The sequence below is a fragment of the Rhea pennata genome, chromosome 1, assembly GCF_028389875.1.
Source record: "Rhea pennata isolate bPtePen1 chromosome 1, bPtePen1.pri, whole genome shotgun sequence".
NCBI lineage: Eukaryota > Metazoa > Chordata > Aves > Rheiformes > Rheidae > Rhea > Rhea pennata.
In genome coordinates this window covers 89,379,893-89,406,287 of record NC_084663.1, presented here as the reverse complement: position 1 = coordinate 89,406,287, position 26,395 = coordinate 89,379,893, and positions in this window count along the sequence as shown.

Genomic DNA, 26,395 nt, shown 5'->3' with positions numbered 1-26,395 from the left:
ACAGAAAAGACAATACAAAAAACAATAGAAACCAAAAGAGAACAGAATACAAAAACACAAAAGAAGACAAAGGAGAATAGAACACAAAAAACACAAAAGAACACCAAAGAGAATAGAACACAATAAAACACAAAAGAACACCAAAGAGAATAGAACACAAGAAAAAACAAAAAACCACCAAAAAGAATAGAACAGAAAACCAGAAAAGAACAGAAAAGACAATACAAAAAACAATAGAAAGCAAGAGAACAGAATACAAAAACACAATAGAACACAAAAGAGAAAGAACACAAAAAACACAAAAGAACACCAAAAAGAACAGAACACAAGAAAAAACAAAAAACCATCAAAAAGAATAGAACAGAAAACCAGAAAAGAACAGAAAAGAAAATACAAAAAACAATAGAAAGCAAAAGAGAACACAATACAAAAACACAAAAGAAGACAAAGGAGAATAGAACACAAAAAACACAAAAGAACACCAAAGAGAATAGAACACAACAGAACACAAAAGAACACCAAAGAGAATAGAACACAAGAAAAAACAAAAAACCACCAAAAAGAATAGAACAGAAAACCAGAAAAGAACAGAAAAGACAATACAAAAAACAATAGAAAGCAAAAGAGAACAGAATACAAAAACACAATAGAACACAAAAGAGAAAGAACACAAAAAACACAAAAGAACACCAAAAAGAATAGAACACAAGAAAAAACAAAAAACCACCTAAAAGAATAGAACAGAAAACCAGAAAAGAACAGAAAAGACAATACAAAAAACAATAGAAAGCAAAAGAGAACAGAATACAAAAACACAATAGAACACAAAAGAGAAAGAACACAAAAAACACAAAAGAACACCAAAGAGAATAGAACACAACACAACACAATAAATCTCAAAAGAACACAATAGAGAAAAGAACACAATAAAACACAAAGAACACCAAAGAGAATAGAACACAATGAACACAAAAGAACACCAAAAAGAATAGAACACAATGAACACAAAAGAACACCAAAGAGAATAGAACACAAAAACAGAGCAGAACAGAAAAGACAATACAAAAAACAATAAAAAACAAAAGAGAACAGAATACAAAAACACAAAAGAAGACAAAGGAGAATAGAACACAAAAAACACAAAAGAACACCAAAGAGAATAGAACACAATAAAACACAAAAGAACACCAAAGAGAATAGAACACAAGAAAAAACAAAAAACCACCAAAAAGAATAGAACAGAAAACCAGAAAAGAACAGAAAAGACAATACAAAAAACAATAGAAAGCAAAAGAGAACAGAATACAAAAACACAATAGAACACAAAAGAGAAAGAACACAAAAAACACAAAAGAACACCAAAAAGAATAGAACACAAGAAAAAACAAAAAACCACCAAAAAGAATAGAACAGAAAACCAGAAAAGAACAGAAAAGACAATACAAAAAACAATAGAAAGTAAAAGAGAACAGAATACAAAAACACAATAGAACACAAAAGAGAAAGAACACAAAAACCACAAAAGAACACCAAAAAAAATAGAACAGAATAAAACACAAAAAAACATCAAAAAGAATAGAACAGAAAACCAGAAAAGAATAGAAAAGACAATACAAAAAACAATAGAAAGCAAAAGAGAACACAATACAAAAACAGAATAGAACACAATAGAGAACAGAAAACAGAAGACACAAAAGAATACCAAAGAGAACAGAACACAACACAACACAATAAATCTCAAAAGAACACAATAGAGAAAAGAACACAATAAAACACAAAGAACACCAAAGAGAATAGAACACAATGAACACAAAAGAACACCAAAAAGAATATAACAAAAAACCAGAAAAGAACAGAAAAGACAATACAAAAAACAATAGAAAGCAAAAGAGAACACAATACAAAAACACAATAGAACACAATAGAGAACAGAAAACAGAAGACACAAAAGAACACCAAAGAGAATAGAACACAACAGAACACAGTAAACAGAAAAGAACACAAAAGAGAATAGAACACAATAAAACTCAAAAGAACACAATAGAGAAAAGAACACAATAAAACACAAAAGAACACCAAAGAGAATAGAACACAAGAAAAAACAAAAAACCACCAAAAAGAATAGAACAGAAAACCAGAAAAGAACAGAAAAGACAATACAAAAAACAATAGAAGGCAAAAGAGAACAGAATACAAAAACACAAAAGAACACAAAAGAGAAAAGAACACAAAAAACACAAAAGAACACCAAAGAGAATAGAACACAATAAAACACAAAAGAACACCAAAGAGAATATTACACAAAACCAGAAAAGAACAGAAAAGACAATACAAAAAACAATAGAAAGCAAATGAGAACACAATACAAAAACAGAATGGAGCACAATAGAGAACAGAAAACAGAAGACACAAAAGAACACCAAAGAGAATAGAACACAACAGAACACAGTAAACAGAAAAGAACACAAAAGAGAATAGAACACAATAAAACTCAAAAGAACACAATAGAGAAAAGAACACAATAAAACAGAAAAGAACACCAAAGAGAATAGAACACAATGAACACAAAGGAACACCAAAGAGAATAGAACACAAAAACAGAGCAGAACAGAAAAGACAATACAAAAAACAATAGAAACCAAAAGAGAACAGAATACAAAAACACAAAAGAAGACAAAGGAGAATAGAACACAAAAAACACAAAAGAACACCAAAGAGAATAGAACACAATAAAACACAAAAGAACACCAAAGAGAATAGAACACAAGAAAAAACAAAAAACCACCAAAAAGAATAGAACAGAAAACCAGAAAAGAACAGAAAAGACAATACAAAAAACAATAGAAAGCAAAAGAGAACAGAATACAAAAACACAATAGAACACAAAAGAGAAAGAACACAAAAAACACAAAAGAACAGCAAAAAGAATAGAACACAATCAAACACAAAAAAAATCAAAAAGAATAGAACAGAAAACCAGAAAAGAATAGAAAAGACAATACAAAAAACAATAGAAAGCAAAAGAGAACACAATAGAAAAACCGAATAGAACACAATAGAGAACAGAAAACAGAAGACACAAAAGAATACCAAAGAGAATAGAACACAACAGAACACAGTAAACAGAAAAGAACACAAAAGAGAATAGAACACAATAAAACTCAAAAGAACACAATAGAGAAAAGAACACAATAAAACACAAAAGAACACAATAGAGAAAAGAACACAATGAACACAACACCAAAGAGAATAGAACACAAAAACAGAGCAGAACAGAAAAGACAATACAAAAAACAATAGAAACCAAAAGAGAACAGAATACAAAAACACAAAAGAAGACAAAGGAGAAGAGAACACAAAAAACACAAAAGAACACCAAAGAGAATAGAACACAACAGAACACAAAAGAACACCAAAGAGAATAGAACACAAGAAAAAACAAAAAACCACCAAAAAGAATAGAACAGAAAACCAGAAAAGAACAGAAAAGACAATACAAAAAACAATAGAAAGCAAAAGAGAACAGAATACAAAAACACAATAGAACACAAAAGAGAAAGAACACAAAAAACACAAAAGAACACCGAAAAGAATAGAACACAAGAAAAAACAAAAAACCACCAAAAAGAATAGAACAGAAAACCAGAAAAGAACAGAAAAGACAATACAAAAAACAATAGAAAGCAAAAGAGAACAGAATACAAAAACACAATAGAACACAAAAGAGAAAGAACACAAAAACACAAAAGAACACCAAAAAGAGTAGAACACAATAAAACACAAAAAAACATCAAAAAGAACAGAACACAAAAACAGAAAAGAATAGAAAAGACAATACAAAAAACAATAGAAAGCAAAAGAGAACACAATACAAAAACACAAAAGAAGACAAAGGAGAATAGAACACAAAAAACACAAAAGAACACCAAAGAGAATAGAACACAATGAACACAAAAGAACACCAAAAAGAATAGAACACAATGAACACAAAAGAACACCAAAGAGAATAGAACACAAAAACAGAGCAGAACAGAAAAGACAATACAAAAAACAATAGAAACCAAAAGAGAACAGAATACAAAAACACAAAAGAAGACAAAGGAGAATAGAACACAAAAAACACAAAAGAACACCAAAGAGAATAGAACACAATAAAACACAAAAGAACACCAAAGAGAATAGAACACAAGAAAAAACAAAAAACCACCAAAAAGAATAGAACAGAAAACCAGAAAAGAACAGAAAAGACAATACAAAAAACAATAGAAAGCAAAAGAGAACACAATACAAAAACACAATAGAACACAAAAGAGAAAGAACACAAAAAACACAAAAGAACACCAAAAAGAATAGAACACAAGAAAAAACAAAAAACCACCAAAAAGAATAGAACAGAAAACCAGAAAAGAACAGAAAAGACAATACAAAAAACAATAGAAAGCAAAAGAGAACAGAATACAAAAACACAATAGAACACAAAAGAGAAAGAACACAAAAAACACAAAAGAACACCAAAAAGAATAGAACACAATCAAACACAAAAAAACATCAAAAAGAATAGAACAGAAAACCAGAAAAGAACAGAAAAGACAATACAAAAAACAATAGAAAGCAAAAGAGAACACAATACAAAAACAGAATAGAACACAATAGAGAACAGAAAACAGAAGACACAAAAGAATACCAAAGAGAACAGAACACAACACAACACAATAAATCTCAAAAGAACACAATAGAGAAAAGAACACAATAAAACACAAAGAACACCAAAGAGAATAGAACACAATGAACACAAAAGAACACCAAAAAGAATATAACAAAAAACCAGAAAAGAACAGAAAAGACAATACAAAAAACAATAGAAAGCAAAAGAGAACACAATACAAAAACACAATAGAACACAATAGAGAACAGAAAACAGAAGACACAAAAGAACACCAAAGAGAATAGAACACAACAGAACACAGTAAACAGAAAAGAACACAAAAGAGAATAGAACACAATAAAACTCAAAAGAACACAATAGAGAAGAGAACACAATAAAACACAAAAGAACACCAAAGAGAATAGAACACAAGAAAAAACAAAAAACCACCAAAAAGAATAGAACAGAAAACCAGAAAAGAACAGAAAAGACAATACAAAAAACAATAGAAGGCAAAAGAGAACAGAATACAAAAACACAAAAGAACACAAAAGAGAAAAGAACACAAAAAACACAAAAGAACACCAAAGAGAATAGAACACAATAAAACACAAAAGAACACCAAAGAGAATATTACACAAAACCAGGAAAGAACAGAAAAGACAATACAAAAAACAATAGAAAGCAAATGAGAACACAATACAAAAACAGAATGGAGCACAATAGAGAACAGAAAACAGAAGACACAAAAGAACACCAAAGAGAATAGAACACAACAGAACACAGTAAACAGAAAAGAACACAAAAGAGAATAGAACACAATAAAACTCAAAAGAACACAATAGAGAAAAGAACACAATAAAACAGAAAAGAACACCAAAGAGAATAGAACACAATGAACACAAAGGAACACCAAAGAGAATAGAACACAAAAACAGAGCAGAACAGAAAAGACAATACAAAAAACAATAGAAACCAAAAGAGAACAGAATACAAAAACACAAAAGAAGACAAAGGAGAATAGAACACAAAAAACACAAAAGAACACCAAAGAGAATAGAACACAATAAAACACAAAAGAACACCAAAGAGAATAGAACACAATAAAACACAAAAGAACACCAAAGAGAATAGAACACAAGAAAAAACAAAAAACCACCAAAAAGAATAGAACAGAAAACCAGAAAAGAACAGAAAAGACAATACAAAAAACAATAGAAAGCAAAAGAGAACAGAATACAAAAACACAATAGAACACAAAAGAGAAAGAACACAAAAAACACAAAAGAACAGCAAAAAGAATAGAACACAATCAAACACAAAAAAACATCAAAAAGAATAGAACAGAAAACCAGAAAAGAATAGAAAAGACAATACAAAAAACAATAGAAAGCAAAAGAGAACACAATAGAAAAACCGAATAGAACACAATAGAGAACAGAAAACAGAAGACACAAAAGAATACCAAAGAGAATAGAACACAACAGAACACAGTAAACAGAAAAGAACACAAAAGAGAATAGAACACAATAAAACTCAAAAGAACACAATAGAGAAAAGAACACAATAAAACACAAAAGAACACAATAGAGAAAAGAACACAATGAACACAACACCAAAGAGAATAGAACACAAAAACAGAGCAGAACAGAAAAGACAATACAAAAAACAATAGAAACCAAAAGAGAACAGAATACAAAAACACAAAAGAAGACAAAGGAGAAGAGAACACAAAAAACACAAAAGAACACCAAAGAGAATAGAACACAACAGAACACAAAAGAACACCAAAGAGAATAGAACACAAGAAAAAACAAAAAACCACCAAAAAGAATAGAACAGAAAACCAGAAAAGAACAGAAAAGACAATACAAAAAACAATAGAAAGCAAAAGAGAACAGAATACAAAAACACAATAGAACACAAAAGAGAAAGAACACAAAAAACACAAAAGAACACCAAAAAGAATAGAACACAATAAAACACAAAAAAAATCAAGAAGAATAGAACAGAAAACCAGAAAAGAATAGAAAAGACAATACAAAAAACAATAGAAAGCAAAAGAGAACAGAATACAAAAACACAAAAGAAGACAAAGGAGAATAGAACACAAAAAACACAAAAGAACACCAAAGAGAATAGAACACAACAGAACACAAAAGAACACCAAAGAGAATAGAACACAAGAAAAAACAAAAAACCACCAAAAAGAATAGAACAGAAAACCAGAAAAGAACAGAAAAGACAATACAAAAAACAATAGAAAGCAAAAGAGAACAGAATACAAAAACACAATAGAACACAAAAGAGAAAGAACACAAAAAACACAAAAGAACACCGAAAAGAATAGAACACAAGAAAAAACAAAAAACCACCAAAAAGAATAGAACAGAAAACCAGAAAAGAACAGAAAAGACAATACAAAAAACAATAGAAAGCAAAAGAGAACAGAATACAAAAACACAATAGAACACAAAAGAGAAAGAACACAAAAAACACAAAAGAACACCAAAAAGAGTAGAACACAATAAAACACAAAAAAACATCAAAAAGAATAGAACAGAAAACCAGAAAAGAATAGAAAAGACAATACAAAAAACAATAGAAAGCAAAAGAGAACACAATACAAAAACACAAAAGAAGACAAAGGAGAATAGAACACAAAAAACACAAAAGAACACCAAAGAGAATAGAACACAATGAACACAAAAGAACACCAAAAAGAATAGAACACAATGAACACAAAAGAACACCAAAGAGAATAGAACACAAAAACAGAGCAGAACAGAAAAGACAATACAAAAAACAATAGAAACCAAAAGAGAACAGAATACAAAAACACAAAAGAAGACAAAGGAGAATAGAACACAAAAAACACAAAAGAACACCAAAGAGAATAGAACACAATAAAACACAAAAGAACACCAAAGAGAATAGAACACAAGAAAAAACAAAAAACCACCAAAAAGAATAGAACAGAAAACCAGAAAAGAACAGAAAAGACAATACAAAAAACAATAGAAAGCAAAAGAGAACAGAATACAAAAACACAATAGAACACAAAAGAGAAAGAACACAAAAAACACAAAAGAACACCGAAAAGAATAGAACACAAGAAAAAACAAAAAACCACCAAAAAGAATAGAACAGAAAACCAGAAAAGAACAGAAAAGACAATACAAAAAACAATAGAAAGCAAAAGAGAACAGAATACAAAAACACAATAGAACACAAAAGAGAAAGAACACAAAAAACACAAAAGAACACCAAAAAGAGTAGAACACAATAAAACACAAAAAAACATCAAAAAGAACAGAACACAAAAACAGAAAAGAATAGAAAAGACAATACAAAAAACAATAGAAAGCAAAAGAGAACACAATACAAAAACACAAAAGAAGACAAAGGAGAATAGAACACAAAAAACACAAAAGAACACCAAAGAGAATAGAACACAATGAACACAAAAGAACACCAAAAAGAATAGAACACAATGAACACAAAAGAACACCAAAGAGAATAGAACACAAAAACAGAGCAGAACAGAAAAGACAATACAAAAAACAATAGAAAGCAAAAGAGAACAGAATACAAAAACACAAAAGAAGACAAAGGAGAATAGAACACAAAAAACACAAAAGAACACCAAAGAGAATAGAACACAATAAAACACAAAAGAACACCAAAGAGAATAGAACACAAGAAAAAACAAAAAACCACCAAAAAGAATAGAACAGAAAACCAGAAAAGAACAGAAAAGACAATACAAAAAACAATAGAAAGCAAAAGAGAACAGAATACAAAAACACAATAGAACACAAAAGAGAAAGAACACAAAAAACACAAAAGAACACCAAAAAGAATAGAACACAATGAACACAAAAGAACACCAAAAAGAATATAACAAAAAACCAGAAAAGAACAGAAAAGACAATACAAAAAACAATAGAAAGCAAAAGAGAACACAATACAAAAACACAATAGAACACAATAGAGAACAGAAAACAGAAGACACAAAAGAACACCAAAGAGAATAGAACACAACAGAACACAGTAAACAGAAAAGAACACAAAAGAGAATAGAACACAATAAAACTCAAAAGAACACAATAGAGAAGAGAACACAATAAAACACAAAAGAACACCAAAGAGAATAGAACACAAGAAAAAACAAAAAACCACCAAAAAGAATAGAACAGAAAACCAGAAAAGAACAGAAAAGACAATACAAAAAACAATAGAAGGCAAAAGAGAACAGAATACAAAAACACAAAAGAACACAAAAGAGAAAAGAACACAAAAAACACAAAAGAACACCAAAGAGAATAGAACACAATAAAACACAAAAGAACACCAAAGAGAATATAACACAAAACCAGAAAAGAACAGAAAAGACAATACAAAAAACAATAGAAAGCAAATGAGAACACAATACAAAAACAGAATGGAGCACAATAGAGAACAGAAAACAGAAGACACAAAAGAACACCAAAGAGAATAGAACACAACAGAACACAGTAAACAGAAAAGAACACAAAAAAGAATAGAACACAATAAAACTCAAAAGAACACAATAGAGAAGAGAACACAATAAAACACAAAAGAACACCAAAGAGAATAGAACACAAGAAAAAACAAAAAACCACCAAAAAGAATAGAACAGAAAACCAGAAAAGAACAGAAAAGACAATACAAAAAACAATAGAAGGCAAAAGAGAACAGAATACAAAAACACAAAAGAACACAAAAGAGAAAAGAACACAAAAAACACAAAAGAACACCAAAGAGAATAGAACACAATAAAACACAAAAGAACACCAAAGAGAATATAACACAAAACCAGGAAAGAACAGAAAAGACAATACAAAAAACAATAGAAAGCAAATGAGAACACAATACAAAAACAGAATGGAGCACAATAGAGAACAGAAAACAGAAGACACAAAAGAACACCAAAGAGAATAGAACACAACAGAACACAGTAAACAGAAAAGAACACAAAAAAGAATAGAACACAATAAAACTCAAAAGAACACAATAGAGAAAAGAACACAATAAAACAGAAAAGAACACCAAAGAGAATAGAACACAATGAACACAAAGGAACACCAAAGAGAATAGAACACAAAAACAGAGCAGAACAGAAAAGACAATACAAAAAACAATAGAAACCAAAAGAGAACAGAATACAAAAACACAAAAGAAGACAAAGGAGAATAGAACACAAAAAACACAAAAGAACACCAAAGAGAATAGAACACAATAAAACACAAAAGAACACCAAAGAGAATAGAACACAAGAAAAAACAAAAAACCACCAAAAAGAATAGAACAGAAAACCAGAAAAGAACAGAAAAGACAATACAAAAAACAATAGAAAGCAAAAGAGAACAGAATACAAAAACACAATAGAACACAAAAGAGAAAGAACACAAAAAACACAAAAGAACACCAAAAAGAATAGAACACAATCAAACACAAAAAAACATCAAAAAGAATAGAACAGAAAACCAGAAAAGAATAGAAAAGACAATACAAAAAACAATAGAAAGCAAAAGAGAACACAATACAAAAACAGAATAGAACACAATAGAGAACAGAAAACAGAAGACACAAAAGAATACCAAAGAGAACAGAACACAACACAACACAATAAATCTCAAAAGAACACAATAGAGAAAAGAACACAATAAAACACAAAGAACACCAAAGAGAATAGAACACAATGAACACAAAAGAACACCAAAAAGAATATAACAAAAAACCAGAAAAGAACAGAAAAGACAATACAAAAAACAATAGAAAGCAAAAGAGAACAGAATACAAAAACACAATAGAACACAAAAGAGAAAGAACACAAAAAACACAAAGAACACCAAAGAGAATAGAACACAATAAAACACAAAAGAACACCAAAGAGAATATTAAACAAAACCAGAAAAGAACAGAAAAGACAATACAAAAAACAATAGAAAGCAAATGAGAACACAATACAAAAACAGAATGGAGCACAATAGAGAACAGAAAACAGAAGACACAAAAGAACACCAAAGAGAATAGAACACAACAGAACACAGTAAACAGAAAAGAACACAAAAGAGAATAGAACACAATAAAACTCAAAAGAACACAATAGAGAAAAGAACACAATAAAACAGAAAAGAACACCAAAGAGAATAGAACACAATGAACACAAAGGAACACCAAAGAGAATAGAACACAAAAACAGAGCAGAACAGAAAAGACAATACAAAAAACAATAGAAACCAAAAGAGAACAGAATACAAAAACACAAAAGAAGACAAAGGAGAATAGAACACAAAAAACACAAAAGAACACCAAAGAGAATAGAACACAATAAAACACAAAAGAACACCAAAGAGAATAGAACACAAGAAAAAACAAAAAACCACCAAAAAGAATAGAACAGAAAACCAGAAAAGAACAGAAAAGACAATACAAAAAACAATAGAAAGCAAAAGAGAACAGAATACAAAAACACAATAGAACACAAAAGAGAAAGAACACAAAAAACACAAAAGAACACCAAAAAGAATAGAACACAATCAAACACAAAAAAACATCAAAAAGAATAGAACAGAAAACCAGAAAAGAATAGAAAAGACAATACAAAAAACAATAGAAAGCAAAAGAGAACACAATAGAAAAACCAAATAGAACACAATAGAGAACAGAAAACAGAAGACACAAAAGAATACCAAAGAGAATAGAACACAACAGAACACAGTAAACAGAAAAGAACACAAAAGAGAATAGAACACAATAAAACTCAAAAGAACACAATAGAGAAAAGAACACAATAAAACACAAAAGAACACAATAGAGAAAAGAACACAATGAACACAACACCAAAGAGAATAGAACACAAAAACAGAGCAGAACAGAAAAGACAATACAAAAAACAATAGAAACCAAAAGAGAACAGAATACAAAAACACAAAAGAAGACAAAGGAGAATAGAACACAAAAAACACAAAAGAACACCAAAGAGAATAGAACACAAGAAAAAACAAAAAACCACCAAAAAGAATAGAACAGAAAACCAGAAAAGAACAGAAAAGACAATACAAAAAACAATAGAAAGCAAAAGATAACAGAATACAAAAACACAATAGAACACAAAAGAGAAAGAACACAAAAAACACAAAAGAACACCAAAAAGAGTAGAACACAATAAAACACAAAAAAACATCAAAAAGAACAGAACACAAAAACAGAAAAGAATAGAAAAGACAATACAAAAAACAATAGAAAGCAAAAGAGAACACAATACAAAAACACAAAAGAAGACAAAGGAGAATAGAACACAAAAAACACAAAAGAACACCAAAGAGAATAGAACACAATGAACACAAAAGAACACCAAAAAGAATAGAACACAATGAACACAAAAGAACACCAAAGAGAATAGAACACAAAAACAGAGCAGAACAGAAAAGACAATACAAAAAATAATAGAAACCAAAAGAGAACAGAATACAAAAACACAAAAGAAGACAAAGGAGAATAGAACACAAAAAACACAAAAGAACACCAAAGAGAATAGAACACAATAAAACACAAAAGAACACCAAAGAGAATAGAACACAAGAAAAAACAAAAAACCACCAAAAAGAATAGAACAGAAAACCAGAAAAGAACAGAAAAGACAATACAAAAAACAATAGAAAGCAAAAGAGAACAGAATACAAAAACACAATAGAACACAAAAGAGAAAGAACACAAAAAACACAAAAGAACACCAAAAAGAATAGAACACAATCAAACACAAAAAAACATCAAAAAGAATAGAACAGAAAACCAGAAAAGAATAGAAAAGACAATACAAAAAACAATAGAAAGCAAAAGAGAACACAATACAAAAACAGAATAGAACACAATAGAGAACAGAAAACAGAAGACACAAAAGAATACCAAAGAGAATAGAACACAACACAACACAATAAATCTCAAAAGAACACAATAGAGAAAAGAACACAATAAAACACAAAGAACACCAAAGAGAATAGAACACAATGAACACAAAAGAACACCAAAAAGAATAGAACACAATGAACACAAAAGAACACCAAAGAGAATAGAACACAAAAACAGAGCAGAACAGAAAAGACAATACAAAAAACAATAGAAACCAAAAGAGAACAGAATACAAAAACACAAAAGAAGACAAAGGAGAATAGAACACAAAAAACACAAAAGAACACCAAAGAGAATAGAACACAATAAAACACAAAAGAACACCAAAGAGAATAGAACACAATAAAACACAAAAGAACACCAAAGAGAATAGAACAGAAAACCAGAAAAGAACAGAAAAGACAATACAAAAAACAATAGAAAGCAAAAGAGAACAGAATACAAAAACACAATAGAACACAAAAGAGAAAGAACACAAAAAACACAAAAGAACACCAAAAAGAATAGAACACAAGAAAAAACAAAAAACCACCAAAAAGAATAGAACAGAAAACCAGAAAAGAACAGAAAAGACAATACAAAAAACAATAGAAAGCAAAAGAGAACAGAATACAAAAACACAATAGAACACAAAAGAGAAAGAACACAAAAAACACAAAAGAACACCAAAAAGAATAGAACACAATCAAACACAAAAAAACATCAAAAAGAATAGAACAGAAAACCAGAAAAGAACAGAAAAGACAATACAAAAAACAATAGAAAGCAAAAGAGAACACAATACAAAAACAGAATAGAACACAATAGAGAACAGAAAACAGAAGACACAAAAGAATACCAAAGAGAACAGAACACAACACAACACAATAAATCTCAAAAGAACACAATAGAGAAAAGAACACAATAAAACACAAAGAACACCAAAGAGAATAGAACACAATGAACACAAAAGAACACCAAAAAGAATATAACAAAAAACCAGAAAAGAACAGAAAAGACAATACAAAAAACAATAGAAAGCAAAAGAGAACACAATACAAAAACACAAAAGAAGACAAAGGAGAATAGAACACAAAAAACACAAAAGAACACCAAAGAGAATAGAACACAATGAACACAAAAGAACACCAAAAAGAATAGAACACAATGAACACAAAAGAACACCAAAGAGAATAGAACACAAAAACAGAGCAGAACAGAAAAGACAATACAAAAAATAATAGAAACCAAAAGAGAACAGAATACAAAAACACAAAAGAAGACAAAGGAGAATAGAACACAAAAAACACAAAAGAACACCAAAGAGAATAGAACACAATAAAACACAAAAGAACACCAAAGAGAATAGAACACAAGAAAAAACAAAAAACCACCAAAAAGAATAGAACAGAAAACCAGAAAAGAACAGAAAAGACAATACAAAAAACAATAGAAAGCAAAAGAGAACAGAATACAAAAACACAATAGAACACAAAAGAGAAAGAACACAAAAAACACAAAAGAACACCAAAAAGAATAGAACACAATCAAACACAAAAAAACATCAAAAAGAATAGAACAGAAAACCAGAAAAGAATAGAAAAGACAATACAAAAAACAATAGAAAGCAAAAGAGAACACAATACAAAAACAGAATAGAACACAATAGAGAACAGAAAACAGAAGACACAAAAGAATACCAAAGAGAATAGAACACAACACAACACAATAAATCTCAAAAGAACACAATAGAGAAAAGAACACAATAAAACACAAAGAACACCAAAGAGAATAGAACACAATGAACACAAAAGAACACCAAAAAGAATAGAACACAATGAACACAAAAGAACACCAAAGAGAATAGAACACAAAAACAGAGCAGAACAGAAAAGACAATACAAAAAACAATAGAAACCAAAAGAGAACAGAATACAAAAACACAAAAGAAGACAAAGGAGAATAGAACACAAAAAACACAAAAGAACACCAAAGAGAATAGAACACAATAAAACACAAAAGAACACCAAAGAGAATAGAACACAATAAAACACAAAAGAACACCAAAGAGAATAGAACAGAAAACCAGAAAAGAACAGAAAAGACAATACAAAAAACAATAGAAAGCAAAAGAGAACAGAATACAAAAACACAATAGAACACAAAAGAGAAAGAACACAAAAAACACAAAAGAACACCAAAAAGAATAGAACACAAGAAAAAACAAAAAACCACCAAAAAGAATAGAACAGAAAACCAGAAAAGAACAGAAAAGACAATACAAAAAACAATAGAAAGCAAAAGAGAACAGAATACAAAAACACAATAGAACACAAAAGAGAAAGAACACAAAAAACACAAAAGAACACCAAAAAGAATAGAACACAATCAAACACAAAAAAACATCAAAAAGAATAGAACAGAAAACCAGAAAAGAACAGAAAAGACAATACAAAAAACAATAGAAAGCAAAAGAGAACACAATACAAAAACAGAATAGAACACAATAGAGAACAGAAAACAGAAGACACAAAAGAATACCAAAGAGAACAGAACACAACACAACACAATAAATCTCAAAAGAACACAATAGAGAAAAGAACACAATAAAACACAAAGAACACCAAAGAGAATAGAACACAATGAACACAAAAGAACACCAAAAAGAATATAACAAAAAACCAGAAAAGAACAGAAAAGACAATACAAAAAACAATAGAAAGCAAAAGAGAACACAATACAAAAACACAATAGAACACAATAGAGAACAGAAAACAGAAGACACAAAAGAACACCAAAGAGAATAGAACACAATAAAACACAAAAGAACACCAAAGAGAATATAACACAAAACCAGAAAAGAACAGAAAAGACAATACAAAAAACAATAGAAAGCAAATGAGAACACAATACAAAAACAGAATGGAGCACAATAGAGAACAGAAAACAGAAGACACAAAAGAACACCAAAGAGAATAGAACACAACAGAACACAGTAAACAGAAAAGAACACAAAAAAGAATAGAACACAATAAAACTCAAAAGAACACAATAGAGAAGAGAACACAATAAAACACAAAAGAACACCAAAGAGAATAGAACACAAGAAAAAACAAAAAACCACCAAAAAGAATAGAACAGAAAACCAGAAAAGAACAGAAAAGACAATACAAAAAACAATAGAAGGCAAAAGAGAACAGAATACAAAAACACAAAAGAACACAAAAGAGAAAAGAACACAAAAAACACAAAAGAACACCAAAGAGAATAGAACACAATAAAACACAAAAGAACACCAAAGAGAATATAACACAAAACCAGGAAAGAACAGAAAAGACAATACAAAAAACAATAGAAAGCAAATGAGAACACAATACAAAAACAGAATGGAGCACAATAGAGAACAGAAAACAGAAGACACAAAAGAACACCAAAGAGAATAGAACACAACAGAACACAGTAAACAGAAAAGAACACAAAAAAGAATAGAACACAATAAAACTCAAAAGAACACAATAGAGAAAAGAACACAATAAAACAGAAAAGAACACCAAAGAGAATAGAACACAATGAACACAAAGGAACACCAAAGAGAATAGAACACAAAAACAGAGCAGAACAGAAAAGACAATACAAAAAACAATAGAAACCAAAAGAGAACAGAATACAAAAACACAAAAGAAGACAAAGGAGAATAGAACACAAAAAACACAAAAGAACACCAAAGAGAATAGAACACAATAAAACACAAAAGAACACCAAAGAGAATAGAACACAAGAAAAAACAAAAAACCACCAAAAAGAATAGAACAGAAAACCAGAAAAGAACAGAAAAGACAATACAAAAAACAATAGAAAGCAAAAGAGAACAGAATACAAAAACACAACAGAACACAAAAGAGAAAGAACACAAAAAACACAAAAGAACACCAAAAAGAATAGAACACAATCAAACACAAAAAAACATCAAAAAGAATAGAACAGAAAACCAGAAAAGAATAGAAAAGACAATACAAAAAACAATAGAAAGCAAAAGAGAACACAATACAAAAACAGAATAGAACACAATAGAGAACAGAAAACAGAAGACACAAAAGAATACCAAAGAGAACAGAACACAACACAACACAATAAATCTCAAAAGAACACAATAGAGAAAAGAACACAATAAAACACAAAGAACACCAAAGAGAATAGAACACAATGAACACAAAAGAACACCAAAAAGAATATAACAAAAAACCAGAAAAGAACAGAAAAGACAATACAAAAAACAATAGAAAGCAAAAGAGAACAGAATACAAAAACACAATAGAACACAAAAGAGAAAGAACACAAAAAACACAAAAGAACACCAAAGAGAATAGAACACAATAAAACACAAAAGAACACCAAAGAGAATATTACACAAAACCAGAAAAGAACAGAAAAGACAATACAAAAAACAATAGAAAGCAAATGAGAACACAATACAAAAACTGAATGGAGCACAATAGAGAACAGAAAACAGAAGAGACAAAAGAACACCAAAGAGAATAGAACACAACAGAACACAGTAAACAGAAAAGAACACAAAAGAGAATAGAACACAATAAAACTCAAAAGAACACAATAGAGAAAAGAACACAATAAAACAGAAAAGAACACCAAAGAGAATAGAACACAATGAACACAAAGGAACACCAAAGAGAATAGAACACAAAAACAGAGCAGAACAGAAAAGACAATACAAAAAACAATAGAAACCAAAAGAGAACAGAATACAAAAACACAAAAGAAGACAAAGGAGAATAGAACACAAAAAACACAAAAGAACACCAAAGAGAATAGAACACAATAAAACACAAAAGAACACCAAAGAGAATAGAACACAAGAAAAAACAAAAAACCACCAAAAAGAATAGAACAGAAAACCAGAAAAGAACAGAAAAGACAATACAAAAAACAATAGAAAGCAAAAGAGAACAGAATACAAAAACACAATAGAACACAAAAGAGAAAGAACACAAAAAACACAAAAGAACAGCAAAAAGAATAGAACACAATCAAACACAAAAAAACATCAAAAAGAATAGAACAGAAAACCAGAAAAGAATAGAAAAGACAATACAAAAAACAATAGAAAGCAAAAGAGAACACAATACAAAAACACAATAGAACACAATAGAGAACAGAAAACAGAAGACACAAAAGAATACCAAAGAGAATAGAACACAACAGAACACAGTAAACAGAAAAGAACACAAAAGAGAATAGAACACAATAAAACTCAAAAGAACACAATAGAGAAAAGAACACAATAAAACACAAAAGAACACAATAGAGAAAAGAACACAATGAACACAACACCAAAGAGAATAGAACACAAAAACAGAGCAGAACAGAAAAGACAATACAAAAAACAATAGAAACCAAAAGAGAACAGAATACAAAAACACAAAAGAAGACAAAGGAGAAGAGAACACAAAAAACACAAAAGAACACCAAAGAGAATAGAACACAACAGAACACAAAAGAACACCAAAGAGAATAGAACACAAGAAAAAACAAAAAACCACCAAAAAGAATAGAACAGAAAACCAGAAAAGAACAGAAAAGACAATACAAAAAACAATAGAAAGCAAAAGAGAACAGAATACAAAAACACAAAAGAAGACAAAGGAGAAGAGAACACAAAAAACACAAAAGAACACCAAAGAGAATAGAACACAACAGAACACAAAAGAACACCAAAGAGAATAGAACACAAGAAAAAACAAAAAACCACCAAAAAGAATAGAACAGAAAACCAGAAAAGAACAGAAAAGACAATACAAAAAACAATAGAAAGCAAAAGAGAACAGAATACAAAAACACAATAGAACACAAAAGAGAAAGAACACAAAAAACACAAAAGAACACCAAAAAGAATAGAACACAAGAAAAAACAAAAAACCACCAAAAAGAATAGAACAGAAAACCAGAAAAGAACAGAAAAGACAATACAAAAAACAATAGAAAGCAAAAGAGAACAGAATACAAAAACACAATAGAACACAAAAGAGAAAGAACACAAAAAACACAAAAGAACACCAAAAAGAGTAGAACACAATAAAACACAAAAAAACATCAAAAAGAATAGAACAGAAAACCAGAAAAGAATAGAAAAGACAATACAAAAAACAATAGAAAGCAAAAGAGAACACAATACAAAAACACAATAGAACACAAAAGAGAAAGAACACAAAAAACACAAAAGAACACCAAAGAGAATAGAACACAATGAACACAAAAGAACACCAAAAAGAATAGAACACAATGAACACAAAAGAACACCAAAGAGAATAGAACACAAAAACAGAGCAGAACAGAAAAGACAATACAAAAAACAATAGAAACCAAAAGAGAACAGAATACAAAAACACAAAAGAAGACAAAGGAGAATAGAACACAAAAAACACAAAAGAACACCAAAGAGAATAGAACACAATAAAACACAAAAGAACACCAAAGAGAATAGAACACAAGAAAAAACAAAAAACCACCAAAAAGAATAGAACAGAAAACCAGAAAAGAACAGAAAAGACAATACAAAAAACAATAGAAAGCAAAAGAGAACAGAATACAAAAACACAATAGAACACAAAAGAGAAAGAACACAAAAAACACAAAAGAACACCAAAAAGAATAGAACACAATCAAACACAAAAAAACATCAAAAAGAATAGAACAGAAAACCAGAAAAGAATAGAAAAGACAATACAAAAAACAATAGAAAGCAAAAGAGAACACAATACAAAAACAGAATAGAACACAATAGAGAACAGAAAACAGAAGACACAAAAGAATACCAAAGAGAATAGAACACAACACAACACAATAAATCTCAAAAGAACACAATAGAGAAAAGAACACAATAAAACACAAAGAACACCAAAGAGAATAGAACACAATGAACACAAAAGAACACCAAAAAGAATAGAACACAATGAACACAAAAGAACACCAAAGAGAATAGAACACAAAAACAGAGCAGAACAGAAAAGACAATACAAAAAACAATAGAAACCAAAAGAGAACAGAATACAAAAACACAAAAGAAGACAAAGGAGAATAGAACACAAAAAACACAAAAGAACACCAAAGAGAATAGAACACAATAAAACACAAAAGAACACCAAAGAGAATAGAACACAATAAAACACAAAAGAACACCAAAGAGAATAGAACACAAGAAAAAACAAAAAACCACCAAAAAGAATAGAACAGAAAACCAGAAAAGAACAGAAAAGACAATACAAAAAACAATAGAAAGCAAAAGAGAACACAATACAAAAACACAATAGAACACAAAAGAGAAAGAACACAAAAAACACAAAAGAACACCAAAAAGAATAGAACACAAGAAAAAACAAAAAACCACCAAAAAGAATAGAACAGAAAACCAGAAAAGAACAGAAAAGACAATACAAAAAACAATAGAAAGCAAGAGAACAGAATACAAAAACACAATAGAACACAAAAGAGAAAGAACACAAAAAACACAAAAGAACACCAAAAAGAATAGAACACAATCAAACACAAAAAAACATCAAAAAGAATAGAACAGAAAACCAGAAAAGAACAGAAAAGACAATACAAAAAACAATAGAAAGCAAAAGAGAACACAATACAAAAACAGAATAGAACACAATAGAGAACAGAAAACAGAAGACACAAAAGAACACCAAAGAGAACAGAACACAACACAACACAATAAATCTCAAAAGAACACAATAGAGAAAAGAACACAATAAAACACAAAGAACACCAAAGAGAATAGAACACAATGAACACAAAAGAACACCAAAAAGAATATAACAAAAAACCAGAAAAGAACAGAAAAGACAATACAAAAAACAATAGAAAGCAAAAGAGAACACAATACAAAAACACAATAGAACACAATAGAGAACAGAAAACAGAAGACACAAAAGAACACCAAAGAGAATAGAACACAACAGAACACAGTAAACAGAAAAGAACACAAAAGAGAATAGAACACAATAAAACTCAAAAGAACACAATAGAGAAGAGAACACAATAAAACACAAAAGAACACCAAAGAGAATAGAACACAAGAAAAAACAAAAAACCACCAAAAAGAATAGAACAGAAAACCAGAAAAGAACAGAAAAGACAATACAAAAAACAATAGAAGGCAAAAGAGAACAGAATACAAAAACACAAAAGAACACAAAAGAGAAAAGAACACAAAAAACACAAAAGAACACCAAAGAGAATAGAACACAATAAAACACAAAAGAACACCAAAGAGAATATAACACAAAACCAGAAAAGAACAGAAAAGACAATACAAAAAACAATAGAAAGCAAATGAGAACACAATACAAAAACAGAATGGAGCACAATAGAGAACAGAAAACAGAAGACACAAAAGAACACCAAAGAGAATAGAACACAACAGAACACAGTAAACAGAAAAGAACACAAAAAAGAATAGAACACAATAAAACTCAAAAGAACACAATAGAGAAAAGAACACAATAAAACAGAAAAGAACACCAAAGAGAATAGAACACAATGAACACAAAGGAACACCAAAGAGAATAGAACACAAAAACAGAGCAGAACAGAAAAGACAATACAAAAAACAATAGAAACCAAAAGAGAACAGAATACAAAAACACAAAAGAAGACAAAGGAGAATAGAACACAAAAAACACAAAAGAACACCAAAGAGAATAGAACACAATAAAACACAAAAGAACACCAAAGAGAATAGAACACAAGAAAAAACAAAAAACCACCAAAAAGAATAGAACAGAAAACCAGAAAAGAACAGAAAAGACAATACAAAAAACAATAGAAAGCAAAAGAGAACAGAATACAAAAACACAATAGAACACAAAAGAGAAAGAACACAAAAAACACAAAAGAACACCAAAAAGAATAGAACACAAGAAAAAACAAAAAACCACCAAAAAGAATAGAACAGAAAACCAGAAAAGAACAGAAAAGACAATACAAAAAACAATAGAAAGTAAAAGAGAACAGAATACAAAAACACAATAGAACACAAAAGATAAAGAACACAAAAAACACAAAAGAACACCAAAAAGAATAGAACACAATCAAACACAAAAAAACATCAAAAAGAATAGAACAGAAAACCAGAAAAGAACAGAAAAGACAATACAAAAAACAATAGAAAGCAAAAGAGAACACAATACAAAAACAGAATAGAACACAATAGAGAACAGAAAACAGAAGACACAAAAGAACACCAAAGAGAACAGAACACAACACAACACAATAAATCTCAAAAGAACACAATAGAGAAAAGAACACAATAAAACACAAAGAACACCAAAGAGAATAGAACACAATGAACACAAAAGAACACCAAAAAGAATATAACAAAAAACCAGAAAAGAACAGAAAAGACAATACAAAAAACAATAGAAAGCAAAAGAGAACACAATACAAAAACACAATAGAACACAATAGAGAACAGAAAACAGAAGACACAAAAGAACACCAAAGAGAATAGAACACAACAGAACACAGTAAACAGAAAAGAACACAAAAGAGAATAGAACACAATAAAACTCAAAAGAACACAATAGAGAAGAGAACACAATAAAACACAAAAGAACACCAAAGAGAATAGAACACAAGAAAAAACAAAAAACCACCAAAAAGAATAGAACAGAAAACCAGAAAAGAACAGAAAAGACAATACAAAAAACAATAGAAGGCAAAAGAGAACAGAATACAAAAACACAAAAGAACACAAAAGAGAAAAGAACACAAAAAACACAAAAGAACACCAAAGAGAATAGAACACAATAAAACACAAAAGAACACCAAAGAGAATATAACACAAAACCAGAAAAGAACAGAAAAGACAATACAAAAAACAATAGAAAGCAAATGAGAACACAATACAAAAACAGAATGGAGCACAATAGAGAACAGAAAACAGAAGACACAAAAGAACACCAAAGAGAATAGAACACAACAGAACACAGTAAACAGAAAAGAACACAAAAAAGAATAGAACACAATAAAACTCAAAAGAACACAATAGAGAAAAGAACACAATAAAACAGAAAAGAACACCAAAGAGAATAGAACACAATGAACACAAAGGAACACCAAAGAGAATAGAACACAAAAACAGAGCAGAACAGAAAAGACAATACAAAAAACAATAGAAACCAAAAGAGAACAGAATACAAAAACACAAAAGAAGACAAAGGAGAATAGAACACAAAAAACACAAAAGAACACCAAAGAGAATAGAACACAATAAAACACAAAAGAACACCAAAGAGAATAGAACACAAGAAAAAACAAAAAACCACCAAAAAGAATAGAACAGAAAACCAGAAAAGAACAGAAAAGACAATACAAAAAACAATAGAAAGCAAAAGAGAACAGAATACAAAAACACAATAGAACACAAAAGAGAAAGAACACAAAAAACACAAAAGAACACCAAAAAGAATAGAACACAAGAAAAAACAAAAAACCACCAAAAAGAATAGAACAGAAAACCAGAAAAGAACAGAAAAGACAATACAAAAAACAATAGAAAGTAAAAGAGAACAGAATACAAAAACACAATAGAACACAAAAGATAAAGAACACAAAAAACACAAAAGAACACCAAAAAGAATAGAACACAATCAAACACAAAAAAACATCAAAAAGAATAGAACAGAAAACCAGAAAAGAATAGAAAAGACAATACAAAAAACAATAGAAAGCAAAAGAGAACACAATACAAAAACAGAATAGAACACAATAGAGAACAGAAAACAGAAGACACAAAAGAATACCAAAGAGAACAGAACACAACACAACACAATAAATCTCAAAAGAACACAATAGAGAAAAGAACACAATAAAACACAAAGAACACCAAAGAGAATAGAACACAATGAACACAAAAGAACACCAAAAAGAATATAACAAAAAACCAGAAAAGAACAGAAAAGACAATACAAAAAACAATAGAAAGCAAAAGAGAACAGAATACAAAAACACAATAGAACACAAAAGAGAAAGAACACAAAAAACACAAAAGAACACCAAAAAGAGTAGAACACGATAAAACACAAAAAAACATCAAAAAGAATAGAACAGAAAACCAGAAAAGAATAGAAAAGACAATACAAAAAACAATAGAAAGCAAAAGAGAACACAATACAAAAACACAAAAGAAGACAAAGGAGAATAGAACACAAAAAACACAAAAGAACTCCAAAGAGAATAGAACACAATGAACACAAAAGAACACCAAAAAGAATAGAACACAATGAACACAAAAGAACACCAAAGAGAATAGAACACAAAAACAGAGCAGAACAGAAAAGACAATACAAAAAACAACAGAAACCAAAAGAGAACAGAATACAAAAACACAAAAGAAGACAAAGGAGAACAGAACACAAAAAACACAAAAGAACACCAAAGAGAATAGAACACAATAAAACACAAAAGAACACCAAAGAGAATAGAACACAAGAAAAAACAAAAAACCACCAAAAAGAATAGAACAGAAAACCAGAAAAGAACAGAAAAGACAATACAAAAAACAATAGAAAGCAAAAGAGAACAGAATACAAAAACACAATAGAACACAAAAGAGAAAGAACACAAAAAACACAAAAGAAAACCAAAAAGAATAGAACACAATCAAACACAAAAAAACATCAAAAAGAATAGAACAGAAAACCAGAAAAGAATAGAAAAGACAATACAAAAAACAATAGAAAGCAAAAGAGAACACAATACAAAAACCGAATAGAACACAATAGAGAACAGAAAACAGAAGACACAAAAGAATACCAAAGAGAATAGAACACAACACAACACAATAAATCTCAAAGAACACAATAGAGAAAAGAACACAATAAAACACAAAGAACACCAAAGAGAATAGAACACAATGAACACAAAAGAACACCAAAAAGAATATAACAAAAAACCAGAAAACAGAAAAGACAATACAAAAAACAATAGAAAGCAAAAGAGAACACAATACAAAAACACAATAGAACACAATAGAAAACAGAAAACAGAAGACACAAAAGAACACCAAAGAGAATAGAACACAACAGAACACAGTAAACAGAAAAGAACACAAAAGAGAATAGAACACAATAAAACACAATAGAACACAAAAGAGAAAGAACACAAAAAACACAAAAGAACACCAAAAAGAATAGAACACAATCAAACACAAAAAAACATCAAAAAGAATAGAACAGAAAACCAGAAAAGAATAGAAAAGACAATACAAAAAACAATAGAAAGCAAAAGAGAACAGAATACAAAAACACAAAAGAAGACAAAGGAGAAAAGAACACAAAAAACACAAAAGAACACCAAAGAGAATAGAACACAATAAAACACAAAAAAACACCAAAGAGAATAGAACACAAGAAAAAACAAAAAACAACCAAAAAGAATACAGCAGAAAACCAGAAAAGAATAGAAAAGACAATACAAAAAACAATAGAAAGCAAAAGAGAACACAATACAAAAACACAATAGAACACAATAGAGAACAGAAAACAGAAGACACAAAAGAACACCAAAGAGAATAGAACACAACAGAACACAGTAAACAGAAAAGAACACAAAAGAGAATAGAACACAATAAAACTCAAAAGAACACAATAGAGAAAAGAACACAATAAAACACAAAAGAACACCAAAGAGAATAGAACACAAGAAAAAACAAAAAACCACCAAAAAGAATAGAACAGAAAACCAGAAAAGAACAGAAAAGACAATACAAAAAACGATAGAAGGCAAAAGAGAACAGAATACAAAAACACAAAAGAACACAAAAGAGAAAAGAACACAAAAAACACAAAAGAACACCAAAGAGAATAGAACACAATAAAACACAAAAGAACACCAAAGAGAATATAACACAAAACCAGAAAAGAACAGAAAAGACAATACAAAAAACAATAGAAAGCAAATGAGAACACAATACAAAAACAGAATGGAGCACAATAGAGAACAGAAAACAGAAGACACAAAAGAACACCAAAGAGAATAGAACACAACAGAACACAGTAAACAGAAAAGAACACAAAAAAGAATAGAACACAATAAAACTCAAAAGAACACAATAGAGAAAAGAACACAATAAAACAGAAAAGAACACCAAAGAGAATAGAACACAATGAACACAACACCAAAGAGAATAGAACACAAAAACAGAGCAGAACAGAAAAGACAATACAAAAAACAATAGAAACCAAAAGAGAACAGAATACAAAAACACAAAAGAAGACAAAGGAGAATAGAACACAAAAAACACAAAAGAACACCAAAGAGAATAGAACACAATAAAACACAAAAGAACACCAAAGAGAATAGAACACAAGAAAAAACAAAAAACCACCAAAAAGAATAGAACAGAAAACCAGAAAAGAACAGAAAAGACAATACAAAAAACAATAGAAAGCAAGAGAACAGAATACAAAAACACAATAGAACACAAAAGAGAAAGAACACAAAAAACACAAAAGAACACCAAAGAGAATAGAACACAAGAAAAAACAAAAGAACACCAAAGAGAATATAACACAAAACCAGAAAAGAACAGAAAAGAAAATACAAAAAACAATAGAAAGCAAAAGAGAACACAATACAAAAACACAAAAGACGACAAAGGAGAATAGAACACAAAAAACACAAAAGAACACCAAAGAGAATAGAACACAACAGAACACAAAAGAACACCAAAGAGAATAGAACACAAGAAAAAACAAAAAACCACCAAAAAGAATAGAACAGAAAACCAGAAAAGAACAGAAAAGACAA